Source organism: Carassius gibelio, chromosome B18 (genome assembly GCF_023724105.1).
Source record: "Carassius gibelio isolate Cgi1373 ecotype wild population from Czech Republic chromosome B18, carGib1.2-hapl.c, whole genome shotgun sequence".
NCBI classification, from domain to species: domain Eukaryota; kingdom Metazoa; phylum Chordata; class Actinopteri; order Cypriniformes; family Cyprinidae; genus Carassius; species Carassius gibelio.
In genome coordinates this window covers 15,969,892-15,976,961 of record NC_068413.1, presented here as the reverse complement: position 1 = coordinate 15,976,961, position 7,070 = coordinate 15,969,892, and the positions used below count along the sequence as shown (strand labels likewise).

General features: G+C 42.9%; 1 pseudogene; it reads right to left on the bottom strand.

Annotated features, from left to right (window-relative positions):
- Positions 1-261: 261 nt before the first annotated feature.
- LOC127977099 (uncharacterized protein K02A2.6-like) lies at positions 262-5,323 on the bottom strand (annotated as a pseudogene).
- Positions 5,324-7,070: the final 1,747 nt, after the last annotated feature.

Genomic DNA, 7,070 nt, shown 5'->3' with positions numbered 1-7,070 from the left:
CCGAAGGGAGCGAACATGTTCAGTTCGAAGGGCACTGGGCATGGCACAGGGAATAAGGGAACTGTGATATGCTTGAATAATATGAGGAGACGTTCGTAGTCTTGTGAACTTTTACAGAACAAGGCAACATCGACATACATCTAGCTCGGCCAACTCCAGCTAACACACCGGCCAAAAAACACACCTACCCCAGAACAGCCAGCCCTCCCCAGCTCTTAGCCTCTGAAAGGAACCTCACTACTGCAATAGTCAGTCAATACATTACACCCCTTTTCCCCAGTCCACAAAGTCTGCAAATCTTCTGGGAGGCTGATGCTCTCTTACAGGATACCTCCGAGAACGAGGGCAATCAGACATGCATTCAACTCCAGCTTCGGTTAGCTCAACATCAGGGTTTCCCACATCTAATGCAGGTGACTGTAACTCAAGCATTTCAGTCCCTGGGGACTCAGGCGGATGGACAGTGTAGCCGTCTGGCTCAGACCTTGATTGGTCAGACAAGGGTGCCGTCCTGTCCATCAGTTGATCAACATGTCGTCTGTGCATTTGTCCATCACCCGCTCTGACCTTGTATGACAGGTGACCTGTGATGTCTACAATGATTCCAGGCATCCACTTAGAACCTCTAGTGTAGCTTCTCATGTACACCAATTCCTTTGGTCTAAACTCTCTGACTGTGCCAGGGCAATTTTCAGCATTCAGCTCCTGTCTGCGAAGAATATCACCATTATGATCAGGATGCAGACGATCTAGGGCAGTGGTGAGTTGCCGATTCATGAGCAACTCGGCAGGGCTTTTCCCAGTTGATGAATTTGGTGTGACATGCTGTGACAACAGGAAGCGAGCGAGCCTGGTCTGCCACTCGCCCTTGGTGATGCGAGACAGGGCCTCCTTGGTTGTCTGCACCATGCGTTCAGCTTGACCATTTGAGCTTGGGTGATAAGGTGCTGTAGTCACATGGCGAATGCCGTTGCGCTCAACAAACACTTGGAATTCTGCAGAGGTGAACGAAGCACCATTATCTGAAACTATGACGTCGGGCAAACCATGTGTTGCAAAAAGTAGTCTCAGTGTGTTGATGACAGCTGATGAAGACATGGAACTCATCAGAAAGACCTCCAACCACTTGCTATGTGCATCGACCACTATGAGGAATATTTTGCCTTGAAAGGGGCCTGCAAAGTCAACATGCAGCCGGGACCATCTTTTTGTCGTCCATTCCCATGGGTGCACCTTTGCCTTAGGAGGAGCATGACGTGACATCTGACAGGTTCCACATGCTTTAAAGGTCTCCTCAATGTCTCGGTCCATGCCCGGCCACCACACATAACTCCTTGCGAGTCCCTTCATGCGTACAATGCCCGGGTGCGCATCATGCAACATAGCCAGTATTTCTCTCCTCCCCAAGCAAGGAACAACCACACGGCTTCCCCATAGCAAACAGTTCTTATGTGCAGAGAGTTCATGGCGGTGCAAAAGGAATGGTTTGAAACAGCTATCCATCACATCAGCCGGCCAGCCATGTAGCACCCAGCGCATTACTCGTGCTAAGACAGAGTCCTTGAGTGTAAGGCTAGCGATTCGCTCAGCATGCATGGGTGCTTCTGGCACCATTTCAAGTAGCAACACTTCCAATGGTGGTGGTGTCGCAGCATCAGATGCCGGCAAAGGTAAACGACTCAGGGCGTCAGCATTGCCCATTTGTTTGCCTGGTCTTTAGCACAGTTCATAGTCGTAGGCACCAACAATCAAACTCCAACGTAGCATTCGTGGTGAAAGGATGACAGGCATGGGCTTGGCATGGTGCAGGAGTCCCAGCAGGGGTTTGTGGTCTGTAAAAATCATGAAATGGCAGCCTGCGAGATACTGGTGAAATTTTCTGACTGCAAACACCACCGCCAATGCTTCCTTATCAATTTGGGCATAATTTCGCTCAGTGGTGGTCATTGTTCTGGAAGCAAAACAAATGGGCCTCTCCTGACCATCACGTTCCACGTGGAACAATAAAGCCCCAAGCCCATAGGGCGAGGCATCACAAACCACTGCCAAGGGCTTCTTCTCATCATAGTGCACCAGCACTTTATCCGTCTGCAGCAACTCTTTTGCCTCAGCATATGCCATCTTGTGCTTTGCTCCCCACTGCCAAGTACCAGACTGGTCTAGAAGGCGATGCAGGGGTTCTAGGACAGTGGCTTTATTGGGAAGAAAGCAGCTGTAAAAGTTAAGCAACCCCAAAAATGCCTGAAGTTCTGTTTTGTTTTAAGGAGGCGGAGCGTTTTGGATAGCTTCCACTTTTTCACGGGTTGGCTTGATGCCATCTTTATCCACTCTAAACCCCAAAAACTCCACTTGAGTAGCAGCAAAAATGCTTTTCTCTTTTTTTATTCGCAGTCCAGCTTCAGCAAAGCACTTTAGTACGGCCTGTAGACGTGCATTATGTTCTTCCATGGTTTGGCCCGAAATCAGGATGTCATCCAGGTATGGTTGGACTCCTGGAATTCCTGCGAGCAAATTTTCCATAAATCTTTGAAATATTGAAACAGCTGTTGACACCCCAAATTGCAAGCGTCGAGACCGGAAAAGCCCACGGTGAGTGTTAATAGTCAGTAATTCCGCTGTGTCATCATCCACTGGAAGCTGCTGATAAGCTTGTTTCAAATCAAGTTTAGTGAAAACTACTCCTCCAGCTAGCTTCGAGAACAGTTCAGATGCTGTGGTATGGGGTACACATCAGGCTTAACGGCTGTATTCACTGTATAACGGTAATCTCCGCAAATCCTCAGACCCCCATCTTTTTTTGCAACAGTCACTATGGGTGTGGCCCACTTTGCATGGTGAACCGGTTCAAAAATTCCTTGAGCCACCAATTTGTCCAACTCCTCATCCAGCTGGGGTCGCAAAGCAAAAGGAACTGGGCGGGCCTTAAAGAAACGTGGCGTAATTGTGGAATCAATGTCAATAGAGATTGGAGGGGTCTAAGCAAAAGGAACTGGGCGGGCATTAAAGAAACGTGGCGTAATTGTGGAATCAATGTCAATAGAGATTGGAGGGGTCTGGCAAACCCCAATGTCCTGAAAAACCTCTGAAAAAGTATTCAGTCAGTATTTTCTCTATGGACTGCAGCTGTACCCGGTATACTCCTTCCACCGATATTCCCAGGGCATCAAACCAGTCTCGTCCTAACAGACTAGTGCCTTGGCCCTGGATGACGAACAAAGGCAGGGTGTTTCGTGTTCCTTTGTACCTTACCTCCACAAATATTTTCCCTTTCACTTCCAAAGCTGCCTGTGACCACTGCTTAAGTATTCCATTGTTTGCATGTATTTCAGGGGGTTGGGAGGGCCACAATGAGTGATAGGTATGCTCACTAATCAAAGAACAGGCAGCTCCTGAATCTACTTCCATTGTGTGTGCTTGTTTGTTCAGTATAACAGTGGCCAGATATGGCTTCTGCCCCCCTCTTTCTGCTTTAGTAGTTGTGGTGCTGTAAACAGAGTAATCATCATTTTCTTTGCGAGTTACAACGTTTGTGTAACGTTCTTCTGAGTTGGCTGCATCCTTGTCAGCACCATGTTTAGTCTTTGTTAAACACACACGAGCAATGTGTCCTCTTTTTTTACAATAATGACATACAGCAGTGGAAAACCTACATGCTTGTGGGGTATGCTGACCACCACATCTAAAACATGGCTTGTCCCGTTTAGGATTTTCATTTGAAATTGCTGTTTTATTTACTGATGCATGCGCATGGGTCGCATAATGAACATCATCCTCCAGCCGTGATTCATTTTGATGCTGACGAAGTAGGCGAGCGTTTAACAATGCTTTTTCAGCAGCTAGTGCCTTTTCTTCTGCCTCTTGAAATGTTAGTGTCGTTTCCGCCAACAGGCGTCGCTGTAGCGCTTCATCCATAACCCTGCACACGATTCTATCACGCAGCATTGCTCCTAACTGATCCCCAAAAGCACAGTGCACAGACAAACGTCGAAGCTCAGCAATGTAGTTTGAAATGCTTTGATTAGGTTTCTGCTTACAATTGTGAAAATGAAAACGTTGAACAATCTCTGATGGCGCTGGGCTATAAAGACGTTTCAAGGCAGCGACAATGTTTGCATAGGACACAGTAGAGGGTTGCGTTGGGGCTAGCACTGAACGTAAAGTGGAATACGTTTTCGCGCCACACACACTGAGCAGCACGGAGCGTTTTTTTGCATCATCCTCAACATCATTTGCATGAAAAAAACATTCCAGTCTCTCTGTGTATTCTTCAAAAGAGTTACTTGAACATTCATCAAACTCTTCGATACGGCCGAGTGTAGTCATGTTCGCTGCAGATGGCAGATTATTTCACTCACTTAATTAACAGTCGCACCGTATGGACTTATCTGCACACAGTCGGTTCGAATCCGCTCGTCGCCAGTGTGATATGCTTGAATAATATGAGGAGACGTTCGTAGTCTTGTGAACTTTTACTGAACAAGGCAACATCGACATACATCTAGCTCGGCCAACTCCAGCTAACACACTGGCCAAAAAACACGAGAAGGGTCTGTCTGCAGACTGCAAGACGGGGGCAGCAGTCTGCAGACGTCCACGCTTGAAAAACACACCTACCCCAGAACAGCCCCGCCCTCCCCAGCTCAGTCAATACATTACAGGAACATCGATACATCACTTCACAGGAAGTGGAGAGAGCAATTATCCCCCAACTGTCATTGCGCACAGCACATCATCACCAGTCAGAATGGCCGTCTTCGTTCATATTCATTATGGATTGTAAAAAGGTATGATCATGTAATGTAAAAGCGACTAGAAGCAGACGAGGCTCTGACATTTTTCTTTATTTTACTTTATTTACCTCAGTGTTTACTATACGGCTGTGCACGGGAAGAAGGCGCAGGAGACTGCTATGCAATTATGACCATTTATTAAAAACACATATACAAACCAAATAAAACACAACCAAATAAAAGTTTATTTTCATATTTGCATGACAGTAACAGCAGGGCTTCAATTCTGTTAATGGTCAATAGTCAAAGTGTATAATAAACATACGTTTTTCATTATATAGTGCTCAATGTTTTTTCTTTTTTATTGTATAGTGTACATATTTTAAATGTGATTGTAAATAAAAATTAAAATATTAATGTAGTCCTATGTATGTAGGTTATATCATAATCTGCGCGACCGCATCGTTGACTTTCTTTGATGAAGTCCACTTCAACTGATATACCGTGCTCAGGGAGTAGGGAGCAGTGGACACTGCGTAGGGACCCTGTCGAATGGAACGCACCAACAGTCTTGCGCCACACTGGTCAAACATTCTACGGTGGCCGAGACAGCTCAACACGCTGCAACTTAGGAAAACACATGCAAATTTGATAAAACATCAGCAAGTGAAGAAAACATCTTCATCAGTTTGACAACACAAGTGTTGCAAATCATCACAACACATGCATATAACGAAACGCGCTGCAAATCATCACAACACATGCATATAGCGAAACGCCCCACAAATCCTCACAACACTTGCATACAACGAAACGCACTGCAAATATTTCACAACACATGCATATAGCGAAACGTACTGCAAATCCTCACAAAACTTGCATACAACGAAACGCGCTGCAAATGCTTCACAACACATAGGGTACATATAAAGAAACGCTGCAAATTCTCACAACACAAGTATTAATGAAATGCGCTGAAAATCCTCAAACAATTAATGAAGCATTACTAATTTATTTACATTAACCTTGAGATTATATTTAGTTGAGAATATTAAATTTAGCCTTCTTAGGTATCTTTTTACATTTAATCATGTAATTATTCAGCTTATTTAGGCTAATAATATCCAAAAGATAAACATGAAAAAAAAAAACACCTTTCAGTTCACCAACAACTCAACTTAACAGTAGCCACTGCATGATAAACAAATCCAAGAAGGTGTCCTGACATTTTATCCTACCCTGTCAGATTTTCCGACACTTTTTGAGCTGTCCTCACTGCTATTTGCAGCGCGTTTGTTAATTGCATGTGTTGTAAGGATTTTCAGCGCATTTCGTTAATGCATGCGTTGTGAGGATTTTCAGCGCATTTCATTAATACTTGTGTTGTGAGAATTTGCAGCGTTTCTTTATATGTACCCTATGTGTTGTGAAGGATTTGCAGCACGTTTCGTTATATGCATGTGTTGTGAGGATTTGCAGTGCGTTTCGCTATATGCATGTGTTGTGAAGTGTTTGCAGCGCGTTTTGTTGTATGCAAGTGTTGTAAGGATTTGTAGCGCGTTTCGCTATATGCATGTGTTGTGATGAATTGCAGCGTGTTATTGCAGGCTCTCACATCAGGTAGATACGATATGAAACCATTACTCGAAAATCTTAATACTCGATAATGTCGACTAATTGTTTCAGACATATTTTCTATATATATATATATATATATATATATATATATATATATATATATATATATATATATATATATATATATATATATATTTATATATATATATTTATATATTTATATATATATATATATATATATTTATATATATTTATATTTATATATATATATATATATATATATATATGTGTGTGTGTGTGTGTGTGTGTATATATATATATGTATATATATATATATATATATATACACTAAAGTCAATATGTTACAGAGAGTCGTGCGCTTTCACATCTCCCAACCGCTCAAAATCATCTATTTTGACGCAATAAACAGATTACACAATACGCAAAACAAAAGCACCACAAAACAGAAACTCAAAGAGAAATTAAAGACTTTGACTTAACGCAAGGACAACTTTATATTTTCTTACCTGACTGGTACTTCTTGCTCTGACTGACGCCATTATGTGGCATATATGCAGCATATATCATATATGTGCATATATGCTGTATATATGCAGCATATATGTGCATATACACTGCATATTTCAAATACACAAATATATAGGTTCTTTCCATGTGGGCCAGCTCGCCCTCGTTACTCGATTCTATTATGAAATAATCTGACTTCTTGATTTTTTATTTTAAAGATGTACAAAAATCTAA